Source organism: Anolis carolinensis, chromosome 2, assembly GCF_035594765.1.
Source record: "Anolis carolinensis isolate JA03-04 chromosome 2, rAnoCar3.1.pri, whole genome shotgun sequence".
NCBI classification, from domain to species: Eukaryota; Metazoa; Chordata; class Lepidosauria; order Squamata; family Dactyloidae; genus Anolis; species Anolis carolinensis.
In genome coordinates this window covers 238,654,933-238,675,399 of record NC_085842.1, presented here as the reverse complement: position 1 = coordinate 238,675,399, position 20,467 = coordinate 238,654,933, and the positions used below count along the sequence as shown (strand labels likewise).

General features: G+C 37.5%; 1 protein-coding gene across 44 annotated transcripts in view; it reads right to left on the bottom strand.

The window, feature by feature from the left end:
- Positions 1-20,467, bottom strand: part of ptprd (protein tyrosine phosphatase receptor type D) — a 1,517,053-nt gene that overhangs the window by 897,245 nt on the left and 599,341 nt on the right. For all 44 annotated transcript variants that reach the window (XM_062974169.1, XM_062974170.1, XM_062974173.1 and 41 more), the window contains exon 7: positions 9,506-9,553. The gene's annotated coding sequence lies outside the window, so the exon portion shown is untranslated. The remainder of the gene's footprint in view (positions 1-9,505; positions 9,554-20,467) is intronic.

Below are 20,467 nucleotides of genomic sequence, written 5' to 3'. Positions count from 1 at the left end.
TGGGTAAGCATGAAAGCAGTTGACTTGGAGCTGACTTGGGTAAAGATTCTGATGACTGACACTCATTGCACAAAGAGCAATGTGAATTGGCAGTCCATGAAACACAAGGTTTCTCCCAGAAGAGGTCTCTGATTTCAGCTGTAATGTTCATAGATTTCATTAGTATTGTAGTACACCTGGAAAGACAGATGCATAATATTTCATGCAATAGTGAATGGAGTAGAAAGAATATCAAAGATAGTCTTTTGAGGATAATAATTTTACCTGTCATGCTTAAAGGTTATGTTAAATCATTTGACTGAGCAAGCTCCATGCCTGTTTTATACATTTTTATTCTTTACTTTCTGAAACTTTCTTTTAAAAAAATCTTATCTAGCAAGGAGAAGAGAGATAAATCAAATCACCCTCCTCAAGGACACCTTCACCATCTATGATAGCAAAAGCCACAAGGAAAGAAACTGAGATGGGCTCAGTTTATGATACTTGAGATCAACATTATCCAAACATTGACAACATCTAGTTTTTTGCTTAGATCTTCTCAGATTAGGAATGAGGGGCAAAAATTGGCCAAGAAGTTATATTAGTAAATTTGCCCTTACCCCTTTCCTTTGCAAAATAGTAGTTCTCTTAGTGCAAGAATATCATGCATTTTTGATTGATGAAGATATAGGTTTGAAGAAATGTACTGGGTAGATAATTCAGTTGTGAACCTATAGTTGTCTGAGCCTACCCAACACATGAAAGAACAACACTACAGTACAGATATGTGATAATTTCAATTGATATAATTTCAGTACAGATCTATACCAAAGTGGACAACATCGGAAGAGCAAGCATGAAATATAAACATCTTTACTATGTATTTTTGAATGTTTACACAATCAAGAGCAGTGTACAAATATGTGTACATTACAAAAATGCATATAAAACACATTACTTTGGAAACTGTTTACAAATGTTTTGTAGACTAATATATAATTACCTTTGCATTTGCAATCTAGTTTAGAGTTAGGATGAAATGCACTTAGCAATGGAAGAATGATAACAAAGTAAAATTGAGTTCAATTGAATTCACCCATTCCAGGTGGCATTTCAGACAATTTTGGTGACAATCAATTTGGCAAGAAAGCTAGACTCCAAACAGAAGAGCCACTATCATTAGGCATATAATTTAAATAACAACTATAGCTTTTATGAAGCACTGGCTGCTTAGCTAGAATAGTATTCAGCTGTCTAAATAACCTAGTAGATGGTGTTATGAATCATGCTTAAAAACAGAATCAATGTGTCACCGATTCTTTCCTGTTGCAGAAGGACCAGAGTGGATGTGGGAAAAATTCGTATAAAGGATATATGGAAAAGTGCTCAGAAATAATGTTTTAGCAAAATACAGTATTTTTCTTTCTTTACCATACCTTTTAGCCTTCCGGTGATGCCATTAATTGTCCCTTGATTTAACCAAGAGAAATGATTTTAGAAATTTTATTTTTCCACTTATTAATAAACATGGAATATATGCTAGCTATATGCATAGATTTATTATGGGTTTTTAACTGCAAAAAGACATTGTTTTAAAGTTGTACCATGCTATTTTCATTTATCTGCACAGATGGCCCTATACACGCCATTATAAACTACCCTCCAAAAAAATATAAAGCAGTGTTTTATCAGTGCAGAAAACCGCATGAATAACATAGAGCCCTTTGCTATGTTAAAGGCTGAAAAAGTTATTTATTTTAACAATTATATACTCTTGTATGTCTGTATGTTCCTTCATGTTGCCCATCAACTTGTTTTCTTAGGCAAGGTATTCATTGGTAGTCTCTCATCCAAGTACTAATCAGGATTTGCCTTGCATTCCAGTAGTAGATGAGATCTTGTGCCTTTAGGTCAGTGGTTCTCAACCTGGGGCTCCCAGATGTTTTTGGCCTACAACTCCCAGAAATCCTAGCCAGTTTACTAGCTGTTAGGATTTCTGGGAGTTGAAGGCCAAAAACATCTGGAGACCCCAGGTTACGAACCACTGCTTTAGGGCATTTCAGTTAATTAACCCAAGAAATTTCCAGATAGTGTACATGCAACTTTCAATATAAAAATTAAAATAGTCTGCAAGGCAGGGAGTTGGACTGGATGCAGAGTTATCCTAGACTGGTGACTGGCTATAAACGTGACTTTATGGAAGAAAACAATTGTAAATGATAACATCAGTGAGAAATAAAATGCACAAAAATGCAGATTGCGATGCTGTATTAAATCTTAAATGCCTGTGATACTATTACAGAGATCTTTCCCAAAGCAATAAGATGAAAACAAAATGTTAGTAAACTAACAGTACATCTACATATAACTTCTTTAAGAATTTGAATCAGTGAAAAATGTAGAAAAAAACTGTTTGCCTTGTTATAAGATATTTTCCAAATTAACTGGTTACTCTTATAGTTCAGAGAAAGTTTGCCTTTTACATTGACATTTCTTAAACAAAAATGCAACTTCAAAACCAAATCCTCTCAAAATGCACCTAACATATGTTTAATGGTGAACTGATGCATCTTTGCAAATGATTGCTGTCAATGTCTTGGCTGAATTCCTTTGAGCCATTAGATGTGAGTGGAGGCCAAAGAAGAAATAGAAGGCAAAGCTGGTTAAGAATAGAGGTGAGCACTTTTTCTCTTTGGATGTCTATTGATTAATGACCTAGTCATTGGGTGCCCTCACTTTTCAAAGGTATAGTCCCTTTCTTCTGGTTTGTATCTTTGCATCATAGTGAGAATCCCTCTTGCTTCAAATCACTATTGCTGAAACATAGATCAGTGGATTTGGGCACAATTGTCATGTATTTTGATACAGGATAGCCATTCTGGCCTGTACTTATGAATATGAGTCAGTAGTTTTTCTCATATTTGCCTGCTGGGGTTCTCTTGTTAAGGAATGTGATAAATAGTAGTACATTTGTTTTGCAAGCAGGTGGTGAGCAACTGCTGGTCCCACACTAGCATCCCACATACAGAAGAAATAAACCAGGCTTAGTCTTCTTTGAAAAACATATGAAGTAGATTTACTTAATAAAATGTAAAGTTTCATAACATCTCACTTTGCATTGAGATGAAGCATGTCCTCTTCAAACAGAGGAGAGAGAAAGGGGAAACTGTGTACTAAAGAGAAGGAACAAATTAAGATTAACAGCAGATTTGCTGTTTCAGGAACAGTATGGCTCATTAAGGAAATTACAATTAATATACATTGATCTTAGATCACACGATTGAAGTTTATATGTTAATTGTGCCCAGGCATGTAGCTGGGGGGGGGGGCTTGAGGGGCTTCAGCCCCCCCCCCCGAAATTCTCAGGGTGGTCCATGAGAAGGCCTTACATTTATTATTTAAACTGTTATGTTTATTCATATCATGATATGATCACCATGCTCAATATATCCCATATGCATGGGGGTACTGGGATAACGATACAAAAGGTTTGCTAGGGTAGTTCCTCTCTCACCCAGACTCAGCCCCCCCCAAAAAACCAAAATCCCAGCCCCTCCCGAATCAAAATGCTGGCTATGGGACTGATTGTGCCCATTCCTGAAGATACTCTGATCTGACCATGGTGACACATGTCTCAGTTACCTATGCTTTGAATTGATGTAACATAATATTTGTATGTTTACCTTAGAAAAATACTCAAAAAATTCAGCTGCCCCAAAAGTTAGATTGCTGACTTTGATGCACTTACAGAGAACACAAGATGTCCATACTGTAATCATTTTACTGGCTAGTGATCTGGTTCTAGCTGACTTTAAAGTGATGGTAACAAAGCAGTACATGTAGTAGCTCCATGCTGTCCAATGAATCATATTTTTCCATGTAGTCTCATCCAGATTCCCATTCTCTTAGGGCTAATCTGCACTGTCCTCTTATTTCAGGGTGAGTCCTGAGCAGAAATGCAGATCTTAAACCAATGGTTCTCAACCTGTGGGTCCCCAGATGTTTTGGCCCTCAACTCCTAGAGATCCTAACAGCTGGTAAACTGTCTGGGATTTCTGGGAATTGTAAGCCAAAACACCTGGGGACCCACAGGTTGAGAACCACTGTCTTAAAGCTACTTGTTTTGCTGCTTGTCCTACCTTGCTTGGACATATTGGTTATCACATCCCATTCTGTACCTCAGCCATTCCTTTGATTTCAGAAACTCCCTCAAGCAAAAAAAGATACCTTCTTTACCAAAGAAATGTAATGCTTATGTAGTCAAGATATTGAGGTCCTGTCATATATAGAGATAGGTGGAACTTATATCACTATCCAACTTTAATATTTCCACCCACTTTTAACAGCTTCAGTTCTCCTTTTCTGCACGTTTCATGTAGAACAAAAAGCTACTCCTTTTTAACAAAAGCGGACATGATTCAGAATGGGTGGTTTTGGGGAAAGGATCATAATCACATTGAGACCATATAGAAGACATTTGCATTTAGAAAGAAGGCTGCAGCACACATCATAGTTTGATTCAGATATAAATGGATTCACTCCATAAAAGTGATGAGGTGACTCCTGAGCTCTGATCTTTCAACTTATTCTGAATCATTCCTTGTAAGCATCATCATTACAAGATAGGGCAGCCTTTTAAATTTGCACTCTCCTGCTAGGTATGACACCCTAAAAATGCATAATCTTTTCTGACCATCCCAAACCCTGCTGTTATGAGTAGGAGGCATATGGAAGCTGTGACATACAGAAAGAGAGGGAAGGACTAATTATACAGCTTGTGACGGACTGGAAGAATCAAAAAGGTGGCCACACCATCACTAACAATGTGCTTATTTCAAAGCATTCTCCCACTCATTCCACCTCCATACAAAGAGAATTTCTTAGCATGGGAACAAAAACAGATTGAAATACAGAATAACTGATTTTGAAATTTTAATATTTTCCCACACTGTCAGAAACATCCTTGATTACTTCAAGGACTGGTACAATAATTACATGTTAAAGCATAAATCGACAGTTAATGTAGGAGCAAGAGAAGGTATATAATATGGATAGCCATTCCATCAATAACCACTTGGTTTCTGTTCAACTAAATATAATGTAAACAAAATAAAAAATGCTTGTGGTCTAGTCTTCAGCTCACTGGGACAGATATGAATTACAATGAACTAGAGCAGTGGTTCTCAACCTGGGGTCCCTGGATGTTTTTGGCCTACAATTCCCAGAAATCCCAGCCAGTTTACCAGCTGTTGGGATTTCTGGGAGTTGAAGGCCAAAAACATCTGGGGACCCCAGGTTGAGAACCACTGAACTAGAAGTTTATTTGGAAGAGAAAAGCAACAAGAACATGTGAAATATTAAATGGCAAACTTACGTTTGCATTGCACTAGTTATAGTACAGTATGACTTATGTATGCATTAGTCAGTTGTGGGGAAATCAGGGATATATAGATAGGGGAATTTAGGGGATATAGAATGAGTAAATTTCACAAATACTGTATTGTAATCAGAAATCACAAAAGTCTATTGAATCGGAACTCCTGACTTGTGTGCACAGTTTCTATAATCTTATATCACACAGCATATGATTAGCTTAAGGAATAAAAAGCATTCATTATTTAGTAGGCCTACTTTTGCAGATTACAGTAATACAGAAGTCCAGCGAAAGTAGGGAAACAATGAATAAAAGCCCCCACTATTTTTTTCGACCTGAGAGGAGTTCTCTATAGAAATCTCAGGGTCGTCCGGGATGACTCTCTGGCCAGTTTCAAAAATAGTCATACAACTACTCCCACTGCTAAGTAATTATATTTATCTGGCTATTTACATTTGCCCTGTTTGCACCTGTAAATGCTAGGTAATAAAATATGATTTTTAATATCTAAATCTGGGAAATTCACCACTAGCTACTCCCAGCATATAAGTATCGGTGATACTATTCTTATTGTATAACAGAGAAGTACTTATACTTGCTTAAGTAATGGCACCTTGAAGACATTTCTACATTTTTTGCCAGGTTACACAAAGAATTCCTTAGTGCCCCTTTGAATTTAAATTTTGGAGCTGTCCTTTGCTTCATAGAGCTCATCGTTTATGCTGTCCTAGAAGAAGCTAATCTTTCTGACATTATCAAGTACTTTCATTTAAAGTTTGTATAATTGAATTAGATTTGTTCAATTTAAACATCTTTTTTCCTTTCGAGACTACACAAAATTAAAGTTTTGAAACCTTTTCATTTCAGCTGTATCCTATAATCTAGGGATTAACCTAAAGCAATGATTCTATGCACCATTTTATAATATAGAGAGAATTTTGAATGCTGAAATAATGAAAGAGGAGAATGCCAAGTTTGTCTGCCTTTTAAAAAGCAGGATTTCTTTTTCTTCATCTACCTTTGAAAGAATATAGCACAGTAGTAATGACAGAGACAAGGCAACAGATGACACTAAATCATTTGAATCATTAATTATTTCAGGAAGCACTCCTATCTTGTATGACCTTTACTGAATTTTCTTGGAATGAGTGCAAGTTTCGTTCCCACTCAAAAATACAGTCACATGCCCCTGTTTGCTATCAAGTTTCCTTTGCTTTTAAACTATTATCCAGAGTCATTCTTTCCACAAGTGGCATACATTTTGAAAATTTAACAGCATGTTTATATCCAATGCCAAACTGTAATGTCCAGGTATACCATTAAGGCAGCCCATTATAACTGTTCTTTTCTAGGTCAATGCTTCTCAATTTGGAGTCCCCATATGCTACTGGTCTTGAATTTCCCTAAAACCCAGAAACAAGTGGGGACCCCAGTTTTGGAATTGTTGACATAGGTAGTGTACAGAAAATACAATTCCAATCATAGAATCAATAGTTGGAAGAGACCATAAATGCATTAGAGCCCAACTTCCTGCCATATGGCATCTCCTATGATCCAGGTGTAGTTTGCCAGATCTTGGTGTAATATAACCATCAGTACAACTAGTGTGACATATGTATTAGCCTCAACACCTTTGGATTCTATCAATACCTCTTTCTTATTCAACAAAGGTTTTTGGGTCCTTTCACAATATGTCTTTATTGGAACAGAGGTCATTATTAGTCACCCAATAATAAAACTCTCCATCCTTACCTGAAGAAAGATGGTATTTCAACAGAAAGCAAGAATTTTAAGCTCAGTAACATTAAGACATGCTTTTTCTTGGTATGTTTTATATGTTTATAGAAAACTTTAAATTTTCCCAGGCTCTTTCACAAATAGTTCTCATAGACTACTAATATGTATAGCTTCAAAGAGTTGCTGTTGCTTTTTCATGGATACATTTGATGCTGGTGTTTTCACACAATCCACAAAAAACACAAAACAGAGCTGACAGGTTGGTTCTCATGGGCTTGGGATTTTGCTCTTCAGGGGTTTTGTTGTCTGCCCAAATGTGCTGTGTATGACAGCTAATTTGTGTAATACAAATTATGCTACCTTATAAGCTTTATCTCCGTGGAATGCTAACTAGAGCATTCCTTTGCAACAAAAACTCCAGCTTATTACCTATAATCTACAGAACAATCTTAAACCCTGCAGTACATTTTGAAAATAGCACTAAGATTGTCAGTGGCTGCTCAACTTCATTTCTTGGAGATATGACATTAAAGTTTGGTTGTTGAAATCAGTTTGAAAATGATTGAGCGGTGATATATCATTTTCTCCTTCTGATAAACTCTTACCCTTGTCTTCTCAAAATCTTTTTTGATGAGGCTTCCAGTTTCTATGACTGTCATTTACATCAACCAAGACCTTTGCCATTTTTAGAAGTAACTTTGCCTCGGTTCTGTTTGAAAATCCTGTTTGAAATCACCTCAATTCAAAGACAATATGATGAGAAACTCAGATCAAAGTACAACCGGATCTTAAAAGGATGACTTCACAACATGCAACAAGATTTGGTTCAACATACGACCTCATCATATGGGCTAAATTGCCCATCATACACTAGTTCTCTTCCCTTTTGCGACAGAACTTGTCAGCTCCCATCCCATGACACACATCTATTTCCAGTGGGATTCCATTGCAAAAGGGAAGAAGAACCTGTCAGGGTTCTGCTCTGTGACCTTAGCAAAATCCTGAAAACTTTCCCTTGCAGCCAGTAGTACGAATCCAAGCTCCTCTCCTTATAGTTGTGGCAGGAATACAAGACACAACACTCCAGATGCTTGTTCCAAACACAGGAAGGCTTTATATTTTCAGTTGTAATGCATACAAGATATTTACAACATACAGCTATCTCTAAATACTCCTCCACAAAGCACATGGGAGGTACTTCCCTTTTTTATACCCTCCGCCACTGCATCAGCCATCACCTGCTTGCAGCATGATGAGTCAGCAATTTTTTGATGGTAGCTAGGCCTCATCTCTTGTTTCTATTTGTTACCTGAGAGTCCAGTGTATATGCAAACTCTGACAGAACCAGTGTATCCAACCATGGCAGCAACAAGGGAAGCTTCCCGTGTTACATAGAGATCAACAGGGGGAAGCTGAGCAGTGGACACTTTCCCTCATGGAATGAGATAAAGGGGAAGCCCGGCGATGTGGGGGATGGGGAAATGGGTTCTCCATGCTCCTCACTGGGTCCCCATGGATTTTCCACAAATCAGTTCCAATGTGATAAGTTCCATAGTCATGTTTCCCAAATGCACTAGCCATAAAAGTTAGCATGAACTACAAGTTATGGAAAATATGTATCATTAATAGTAGGGTAACAGGTGTTACTACTTGGAGGAAAACAAACCATTGAAATGGTTCTAGATAGAAACATGGACCAGTTCATTGCCTTAGAATACACCACCTGCAGTATAATAATAATAATAATAATAATAATAATAATAATAATAATAATAATAATACTTTATTTCTAGACTGCCCTCTCTCCCCAAAGGGACTCAGGGCAGTTCATATCCATATAAAGGCAAACATTCAATGCCATCATTAAGATCACTCAGTATCAAAAAATGGGGATTAAACATTAACAGACTTATTACCCTAAAAAATAAAAATTAAATATAAGAGATACAAACAATTAAATAAAGCATAATTACACCAATAAAACATAATTACACAAAACATGCATCTTAACCAGTTAAAAACAACTAAATTGCAAGAATGCGGCAAGCATCGAGTTGTAATTTGAAACAGACTGTAGCAGCTATAAAGTGCAGATTGTGCTAGTTCTCCTATTCTCATTACGCTAAGATACAAACGTGTGTTTTCAGAAGTTTTTTGAAGGAGAGGAGGATGGGTGCCATTTTTATTTCTTTAGGCAGGGAGTTCCAGAGATGGGGAGCGATCACAGAGAAGGCCTCCTTTCTCATTCCCACCAATCGTGGTTGTTACTTCAAATATGCTGCTACTTTTCCACTTCCCCAAAAAGATAGGAAAAGCTTCTTATTCACTGAGCAACACATCAACACCTCTAGAATATGGTTTCTAAAATTATTAGCCACACCATATCAAAATTTTAACATGCGTAATTGATCTTACCCCGAGTGTGTAGATTTTGATTCAGTTCTGAATTCTCCACCCTGAGACCTGAAATACAGGAAAAAAATTGAAGAAAATATTTGACAGTCTGACAATGACATATAAAAGAAATTTTGAAACAGTTCAAAATATTGTCTTTACAGTTTAATTACAGGAATTTTCAAGGAAGCCAATAACAAAAGTCCCACTAAAATGTTTAAAACATCAACAAAACAACCAGTATCCAATTATCTGCAAAACTACAGAAATGTCTGGTTCAAATACATTCTCACACAGTCACATTCTCTCACAGCTAGTTTATTCCTGCTTGTGAGTATAAAATAAGGAAAAGTGTATGTCTCTACCGTAGCAGAAAGTGGAATTACTTATATGGCTCCCATACACTTTTTAACTAACCACATCCCTTGATTTTAATCTATTTATTAATTTCAATAAGTTAGTAAGTACTCTTTGCATTTGTATTTGACTTAATGATTTTCTCTTTTTTACTTCATTTTGCAATATGTGACCTTGTGAGCTGTTTTACTGATTGAGTCAAGGTTTTTTTTTTTTTGGTTTTTTTAAAAATTTATGGTAATTTACTGATTTTCTCATTATCAGTACAATTCTTGTAGGGACCGTGGATGCAACTGGGCAAAATGTCCTCACTCTTAGATGTAGTTAATGAAAATTACTAAAGGGCTCAAGTGACAAGTTTCCAAGCAACCCCAAGCATTAGGATTTTTGAAACAAGCAAGAACTAATTGTTTTGAGATTCTGTGCCTACTTGCCTCCTAATTAAAAAGTAATTGATAAGGATGATTGTGTACTAACGAGATTGCGACATTTTCTAGCTAATTTCTCAGTGGCATCTGAGCAACAAAAAAAAATCCAAAGTAACAAAGTAGCAAACAAACAGACAGACAAACAAATTGCTGATTACAATTATGGTCCTTGAATAAAACAGTATCTCCACCTGCTTTCTAGGGGCAGCAAAGTGCCAGTCTCTGATTTTCAGTCCTTTCACTTCTCTTGTGCTTGGTACTATTACTATTTCCTAAATGTATAACGATGATTATTAAAATTATTATTAGTCCCAGAATCAGCCCCAGAGTGCACTATCTATGTTGTCTGGAGAATGTAGGAATTATAGTTTTAAAGTATTTTTTGATACCCTAGCCTTCTATAATCCGATGTTACCTTCTCCATTCTCCAAATACCTACTCTTGTGCAAAACCCTTCCATTTTCCATCTTTGTAATGTATTAACACTTCCTTATCTTCTCTCTTTTCAAGCTTCTACACAGTATACTAAGTTTGGAATAAATGAGAGTTCTGATGTATCAAAGTGAATTCAGACCACATGTGCTGGGATTTGCATTTTTAGAATTTAGGAGAAAGGGGATATAATTTGGAGCTTCAAACAGCAAAACACCATGATCCAGCATTTGCCCTCTTTTTCATCTCTCCTTAAAGTTTACAATCAAGATGGACCAAATGTATACCTTCTCTGCTTCTATTTGCCTATCATGTGTGTATTTGGGGAGATAATAATGACTTCTAAGAAGAGTAGGTTAAATAATTCCTGGGTGGGGCTGTCAATGTTATCCCACTTAAAACAGAATAATAGTGATTACACACATTACCACTACCATCACCACCACTACCACCACCATCTAAAGATCTTCCTCTCTCCTCCAGTCAAACCATTAATTCTAGTGGTGAAATGTGTGCATTCTGTCCGAGAGAAAGAATAGGTATTTTCCCCAAACTTCTTAATTGTCTCTTTATTCTGCTGAACCAACAGAATCACGGAATTGGAAGAAGACCACAAGGCCCATCCGGTTCTTATGTTCTCTCTTGTGGATTCATCTTACAAAATTTCATCAATCTTTGATAACTGGTTCACTCCTTATCTTTCCTCTCTTCTGACCTGTCTTTGTTTAAACGTTTCTTTCAGACTTATCTTCTTTTCTGTCACTATTTTGTTGTTTGTTTTCAAATTATTTGTGATTTATGGATATCCAAGGGCAAATCTATCATGGGGTTTTCTTGACAAGTTTGATTTCCCTTCCTTCTCCCTGGTCATTTGGGTGTCTTTGCTGATGTTAGCAAAAATGCCTGGCAATGGCCAGGAGCTCCTCTGAAACTTTGTGGCTATCTACCACAGCGACAGGGGGAACATATGCTTGATCTGACTTCTTTTCTCTTTACATCGACAAGTACAGGGGAAAGGGTATGGCAGTACCAGTCCATGTAAGCAGCATACCAGTTTGCATTGGTCCTGGTCATTAGGTCTACATTCTGCCTGAAGTGTGGAAACTCTGGAGCATTCCCTGACTTTGCTTAACGTGGGGCTCAACCTGTTTGTGCCAGTTTGCAAACTGGGGAAATATCCCAATTTTATCACTGAACTTTCATCCATAGCATTAAATTCAGGATCAAGTAATAACTTTAAAACAAGTCAAAGAAGTAATGAATGTATTCAAGAGGGGGAAAAATCAGTAAAGCAATCAAATAAATGGAAGCTCTCTCACAAACACACACACATGCTATCAAAGCTACATGACAAATGAAACAGTACTGCTGTATAAACTACGATTGCCTTCTGAGGCATTGGCATTTAAATGTATATTTCTTGGAATGCCTTGAGAAAATACTAGCTAAGCAGATGAATTGAACAAATGATCTAAGCAGTTGATATGAAAAACCAGAAGTCAAAAACACAGGTGCAAAATGAGAGAGCAATCATTTCTAGCAAGCACTGAAGAAGTGACATGATATGTCAAGTTTATGGCACAACCTGATGTATGCCTTCTGAGTTCTTGCTGTTTGCTTGGTTATAAGAGGAAACATTTCTTCTGTCAATTTGGTTTCAAGAAGTGTCTCATCCAGTGAGGAGAAAACACACTTGTCTTATGAAAATCAATATGCTATGAACTTTGAAACAAGGATTAAAACAACTGGAAACTATATTGCAGCCAATACAATTCTGATAACCTTCATAAAATTGTACTTCTTGGCTTGGAACTAGGAACAGACATTCACTCCTCCCCATAAAAATCGAACAGGAGTCTCCCAGCTCCACCATCTGGGTCCGACCCTCCAGGAAGGTAAAACAGTGCCCCCAAGTCCCATCCTGGAGAGCTGGCCCAGAAGGATACCAGAGTCAATGGTATTGAAAGCTGATGAGAGGTCCAGGAGAACTAGGAGGGACACACTCCCTCTATCTAGCTCTCTTTGTAGATTATCCATCCAGGTGACCAATGCCATCTCTGTCCCATAGCCAGGCCTGAACCCAGATTGAAATGGATCCAGATAATCAGTTTCATCCAAGAACCTTTGGAATTGGCACAGGCACTGCCACCATTTTTTTCTGGCTGCAACAGACCACGTGGCTGCTGCCCACGGCTACTTTCTGTTCCATTCAGCTATACATGGAGTGCAGAGAGGCAGCTGTGTGCCTACATGGTAGTTTCTCTGTAAGTCTGCCTGTTGAGCCAATTAGAACAGAAGAAAACCTTGACATGTCTTTTAGCCAAGCTGGGCCTCCATTTTTTCATTGCGAGCAGGATTCGGAGAGAGACCGATCATGCTCCAGTTCATTGGTGATCTAAATTCTCAGTGCCACATGCAGCTCTACATCACTTGCCTTGCTTTTTTATTCCAATAGCAATACATAAACTGCCACCAATGATGCCCTTCCCATGATGCAGGTTTCAAATGTGGAGTAGCGGTATCTTGCTATAGCCACCATAAAATGAGGAAGTAATTTTTATCTTTTTTGTAAGAAAGGCTAATGCTTCTTCAGGTGGTGTGGCTTCCACTGAAATCAGTGTTTAAAAAGGGTGCCTTAACTCAGCTGCATTGAAAGTGTGCTGAAGGCAAATGATCCCAGAAAAAAGTGGTTTCTTAAGTATGATGCCTTAATCCAGGTCTTATTGAAGGATATAAGGAAAAATAATACCAACAAAGGTGGTTTCTTAAGTCTGATGCCTTACCCCATGTCTAGTTGAAGGATATGAGGATAAATGATCCCAGAAAAAGTGGTTTCTTAAGACTGATGCCCTAAAAATGACAGAAAAGGGAGCCTGGGAAGTTATCCCATTGCTGCCAATGTGCCGGATCATCCCAGAGCTAAAAAAGATCTTTTGATTGCTGGAACAAAAAACAGAATTTTGCCCTCCTGAATTTGGGAGACTCTTGAAAATGAGAAGAGACACACTGAAATGTAGACACTGAAAACGGCATGGGGTTTAACTGGATTGTACTTCTTATAGCTGACAGGATAATGGAAAGGAGATAAAACAGATAAAAGGATCAGTAATGTAGAGCAACACAATTCCCAAATCTAGAAGGAAGGAAAAAAGCAGAACCACTGGGAAAATAGAGGAGAGTGATCTCTAAAAGCACAAAAAATGGCAGCACACACAACGGTCTCCACAAAGAAATTCAGAGGTAGAATGAGCCCAACCAATGCTCACAGGTTAACAAAAAAGGAGGAGATGGAACTATCTACAAATAGATCAGTACAGAAACACTACAAAATCAACACTAGCAGAGTATAAAAACACAACCTCCCCCCCCCCCTTTGATTGGCTGAAATTTGTAAGATAAAAAAACAACAATTGTCTTCAATACTTTCTCACAAGGAAGAATAGAATCACAGAAATACGCTCTTATCCTTTCAAAAGGGAGGAGCAGGAGTGAAAATAACAAGAAAAGCAGTGTGGCAAATAGCAAAAGAAAATGGAAGGATTGGCAATATGTAAAATAAAACCACAAGTGATTAATCAAATTTCCAAAATGAGAAGATCACAATTAAATATGGATCAGCAATAGGAAACAGCTTTCCTTATTCTGAGATCTCTACATGCAGTCCCCGAGTTACAAACATCTGACTTACAAATGACTCATAGTTAAGAACAGGTTGGAGACAACAGGAAGTGAGAGAAAGCAACCCCTCATAAGGGAAATTAATTCCTCAAGTGTAGCATTTGAACTATTATCACCATTGGTACAACCTTTCACTCTTTTCACCCAAGCATAATCTCAAAAATATTTGCCTCAGTTATGTGTTAAATCTAGTCTGGAATGCAGTGGAACTAAATAGGATGTGAGTGCAACATTATCAGACCACTCCATTTTGTTAGTGGATAACCTCTAGTTCCAGCATTAATTATCTAAGCCTGGTTCAACTTCATTTCTGTAAGACTATATATTAAGTCTGTAAATATAAATTGCTAACTTAGTTTTATTGGACTTAACTTGATTTTGGAAAGCATTGTAAATTATGTTTGTAAGCAGTTTAACTACTCCCATTACTTTGTTCCAGACAGTAGTTCCATTAGGAAGGATTCTAAAAATATTATATATCTTAGACTAGATTTGCTTCTACAGTAAACAAATATACAGAATAAGGAGAAAAGGAACTAGAACAGCAAAAAATTAAAAATAAAATAAAAATAATCAACAGCAGTCTTCTTGACTTGCTGTCATTTTTCAGTATCTTTTGGAATACTGCTGATTATATGGAATCATATAATATGGAATATATGCTGATTATACCTGATGTGTTCAAAGAGGGACAATCGAATGAGTGTCTTTTCTTGTGATTTATTTTATTTTAAATTTCTTTGGGTTTTGAGCAATTATATTTAATATGCCCTACATACTACTCATGCATATGTCTAGAAATGTTGGTCAAAAAATCAACCTCTAAAACCTGGTTTGACCTATCTACAGTTCAATGTAATTACTGTACCTTCTCATCTTTTGAATACCTGGTCGAAGATGTGGCAGCAGTGATGGCCAGGGATGGTTGAACCCTGAAGGAGCATTGATGCTTTCCATTCTCCACAGAATGATCTTCCACTACATCAAAATTCATTATTTTGTCTAAATCTGCCCTCAACTTATACATGAGATCAAGAAACAACCTCATCAGATGGGAAGAATTTAACATTCTAGGATGCTTCCACACTGTCTTGGGGACAGAGCCCCACGCCAGACATCACATGATGTCATGTGACTTTTGGCAGATGCCTTGTTCCCCAGAACATGGGAGGCTTCCCACAGGGCCTCACCAGGAAGGTAACTCTTTCCCTATGTGAAAAGAGCTGTGCATGAGGTGACGGATTCGGCCTATTGCCCCTCTTTTTTTCTTGGTGAAGCAGGATACTTCACTTGGCCTTTCTGATGTGGCCCTATATGTATATGAGTATATACAATATGCATGTTCATACAATCTTTACCTTAATCTGCTATGAAAAATAGTTCCTTTTATTATTTGGCTTCAAGTTTCTCAACAGAGATTAAGAAGAAGTCACAAATCACAAAGTGAAAGGCGCTGATATACTGAAAGCTTTTGGCTGGTAGACCTGAAAGCACAATTTCTGATTAAGACAATAAGCTCTGTATATATCTGTTGTTTGGAGAGGTCATGAGAGGTGCTTGTTGTAGCTGTGTCTGGTTAGGACAAAATCAAACCACCATATAGCTGCCAAGAGCTTTTATTAGACTTTCCAGGATAGAAATCGCTGAGTTCATCTTCTTGTATTTGGATCCCCTACCAGGAACCATACTTCAAGGGAAAAGATCCACACCACAGCTAGCACAACCAACTGGGTAACTGTTAAGGATTATGGTCTGTGGGACTGGAAAATCACTTTGTTTTACCAAAGTAATATATTTATATAAGAGGAAATTTATAGTCATTTGTAATTATATTCCCACAGATCAGTCAATGAATACTTGAATATCATAGCCAGCTTGGGAAGCCAACCCTGTATCTCAACCATTCCAGTTCGTTTGTTCTCCATGTTGCTGCCTGCTTGCTCATTGGCCTTTCTCTGTTGTGTTTATATTGGAGAGGAAAAGAAGTAGCTGGTGTATCATGTGGAAGAGAAGGTAGACACAGGGCAGATCTACATAGGCAAATAATGTGGCTCGGAACCAGCATTACAAATGGTGGTTGCAGGCTGCATTGTGGCCTAACATAGGGGTTCTCAGCCACTTTGGCTTTGGCATACCAATCCTATATCCCAGCCTTGCCAAAGCAAGGGTTAGATTCCCATCTTTCCTGTTCCCCTATCCCTTCCCCCAAATACCCCCCCCCCCCCAAGAAGCTCCATTGCAAGTCACATGGTGAGGGACCAGGAAGTTGAGATGTAGAAACTCAGCTATGTCCATTTTTTTGTTCTTTGGGGAGGGCAGGAAGGGATAGCCACTCTGCATCCCCAGGCTGCACTGGATGCAGTCACCCACACCCAATTCTGCACAGAAATCAAGGCTGGATGTCTACACTGCCAAAACACGGGGGACGGCCCTAGCATGTTGAAGGATTTGGACTTTTCTCTGTTTTTTAACCCCCGTAAAATGGACTATCCTTCTCTCTCTCTCTAGCACCTGCTGGTGGCCTCCACCTGGATAATGGAACAGTACTGAAAAATATTATTTCAGAAAATATCAAAAGTACTTGCATTTATAACCACTTCTACTTTGTATCTATATATATAAAAGGATAAAAAAAAATCAGCCTAGGACAAAACAAAACTACACATTCAGGAAACACTAAACATGCCAACACAACCCCTCATCCATGCCTCTACGTTCATACAACAAAAAGAAAATAAAAATAAATAAAGTCCTAATTAGAGGGAGAGGAATAATTGTTTTTATCCAATTGCTGCCAGTTAGAAGGCTAAGCAATGCCCACTTGGTCTCCTAGCAACCTACTCAGCCCAGGGGACAGGTCAGGTAGGCCTCAGGCCTCTTCCACACTTCCTATAAGATACAGATTATCTGATTTTAACTGGATTATATGGCAGTGTAGACTCAAGGCCCTTCCACACAGCTATAGTACCCATTTATAATCTTATATTATCTGCTTTGAACTGGATTATCTTGAGTCCACACTGCCAGATAATTCACTTCAGTGTGCATTTTATACAGCTGTGTAGAAGTGGCCTCATATAATCCAGTTCTAAGCAGATAATATAAGATTATAAATATACAGTAGATTCTCACTTATCCAACATAAACAGGCCGGCAGAACGTTGGATAAGTGAATATGTTGGATAATAAGAAGGGATTCAGAAAAAGCCTATTAAACATCAAATTAGGTAATGATTATACAAATTAAGCACCAAACATCATGTAATACAACAAATTTGACAGAAAAAGTAGTTCAGTGCTCAGTAATGCTATGTTGTAATTACTGTATTTACAAATTTAGCACCAAAATATCACAATGAATTTAAAACATTGACTACAAAAACATTGACTACTAAAAGGCAGACTGCGTTGGATAATCCAGAACACTGGATAAGCGAATGTTTGATAAGTGAGATCCTACTGTAATATGAAACAATTACTGTGGTAATCCAGTCCAACCCAATTCTGCCATGGAGGACACAATCCAAGCACGCCCAACAGATGACCACCCAACCTCTTAATAATAATAATAATAATAATAATAATAAGAAGAAGAAGAAGAAGAAGAAGAAGAAGAAGAAGAAGACAATACAATCATAAGGTTAGGAGACACCCCTAAGGATCATCCAGTTCAACTTCCTTCAACCATGCAGGATGACACAAACCAAGCACTCCTGACAGATGGCCATCCAAGATCTGCACAGTAATAATACAAATCGAATCACAGAATCAGACAGTGAGGAGAGACTCCTAAAGGCCATCCAGTCCAACCCAACTCTGCCATTGGACGATACAATCCAAGCACTCCCAACAGATGGCCAGCCAGCCTCTCAATAAGAATAAGAATAAGAATAAGAATATCATACAATCCTAAGGTTAGCAGATACCCCTAAGGATCATCCAGTTCAACTTCCTTATATCATGCAGGAGGACACAATCCAACCACTCCTGACAGATGGCCATCTAGCCTCTACATAATGATGATGATGATGATGATGATGATGATGATGATGATAGCACAGAATCCAAGAGTTTGGAGAGACCCCTAAGGGCCATCTAGCCCAACCCTTTCTACTATGCAGCAGGACACAATCCAAGCATTCACAACACATGGACAACGTATAAATACTATACAATACTACACAGGGACATAAACCCCCTCTACCCTCACCACTTTCACAGTACACAAACAACCAAATGCATACTAAACATAAAGACAATCATACAACAGACATTCAATACCACCACTACCTCAACAGGTTCTCACCAACACCACCAGACAATGCCGCAGCAACGCGTGGCCGGGCACAGCTAGTACATTCATATTATTTTTTATTTCATTCCACCACTTACAAAGTTTTTTGTGTAACTTTCAAACTTTCAAACTGCTGGAGGAGATGGTATAGTTACAGATATTGCCTGAACAGTTTTGTACTTCTTAATCTTTAGAAACAAGGTGACTACAGAACTGTCTCTATTGATCTATTTGTGGACAGGAGGAGTTGTAGTTTGTACTGTTGTTTTGTGTGAAAACACAGAGAAAGTCTTGAGTCTATATTGCACACTTAAAAGAAACTTCTTTTTAACAAGAGCAAAAGGCATAAAAAGAAACATGTCTCCGATGTGGTGCTATTTTTTATATAGCAGACACTATTGACAGCTCAGGATGGCTTGTCATGACATGATGGAAATATTGTGTGTATTGCCAAATGTTTTCTGGAAAAAAAATTCTATTTTTTAAGGACATGTTTCTCTCGAGGGCATCATTAAATTGAGGTTTCTAAATCTCTTTTGGACAATATTTGTCTCCAGTGATTTTATGTGCATGCAATGTAGTTTTAGGCAAGAAAACCTGAGTGTCAAGCCCAAAGGAACTAAATGAGTTTGAGCCATTATCATTATATGTTCTATGCTCAACCGAAATACCATTAGTTCTCATTAAAAGCTATTTTTCAAAGATTCTTTCCAATAAGTAGTTTGTTTTCTGCTCTTAATACTTTATTGCAAGACAGTTCAGATCAGCCAATTTAGAAGTATGCAGCTTCAGCATAAAACATGTAAACTTTAGTATAACTGTACCATCATAAATTTAGGATGCTATTAACGTTTTTCAGAGAGTTCTATAGTTTTCACCATGAGTCACATCTTTTGACATGGTGATAGGATTGTGGTTTTGGTTAAAGTAAACCATATTTTACTATAATGTATCTATCTGCCTATCTATGAGGAATAGATCTCCAATTTTTGTATCAACTAATACTAATAAAACTCAAGTACCTTGAAAATACGCTCTGAAAGAGGAGGATCAAATAATGACACACATAGTTGTTCTATGGCTGATCTTATTGGATGAAATAAAGTTCAGAAAATCTTAATAGGTATAAACCCTAAGCTAAACCTTTGAGTTTTGGCCTGGCTTTCCATACATCAGACTTTTCCAAAACAACACCATCCAAATGTGTTGGATTGCATTCTTCAGGATCTCTATCAATGCTGGCTGTGGATTACTAAATTGTATCTAACATATCTTGGAAGACACCAAGTTAGGCTATTATAGAGTAATATGGGAGGAAACACAAGAATTCTTTGAAGAATGTACTCCCCTCTCAACAACACAGATTGACACATAGACAGGCACACCATAAACCTGAATAGCTGCTGGCTCCAGTCAATCGAACAGAACAGCAAGATAATTTAAGATGCCTGAAAGTCTCAGTTTGGTTTTGTGCAACTTTAGCATCTATTTCCTATTCATCTCTCTTTATTTTTTTTATGAAAGCTACCCGTAGATAGGAACAAACTGGCTAAAACATATTAAGTTATCAACTATGTTGGAAATTTTCTAAGAAAATGGAATCTAACCACATTTATTTAAACTAAAATGATTTACTGAAACTGGTTTTTCAGCATTAATTTTAGAAGTATGTTATTAATTGAAGTGTTAAATCAATCAATCAATGACAGTGGTAAAGAGTCAACAGAGTTTGTGGAATTTTATTACATCTTGGAAAAGGATGATGGTCTTCTTTGCTCTATAACTTTGCTTATA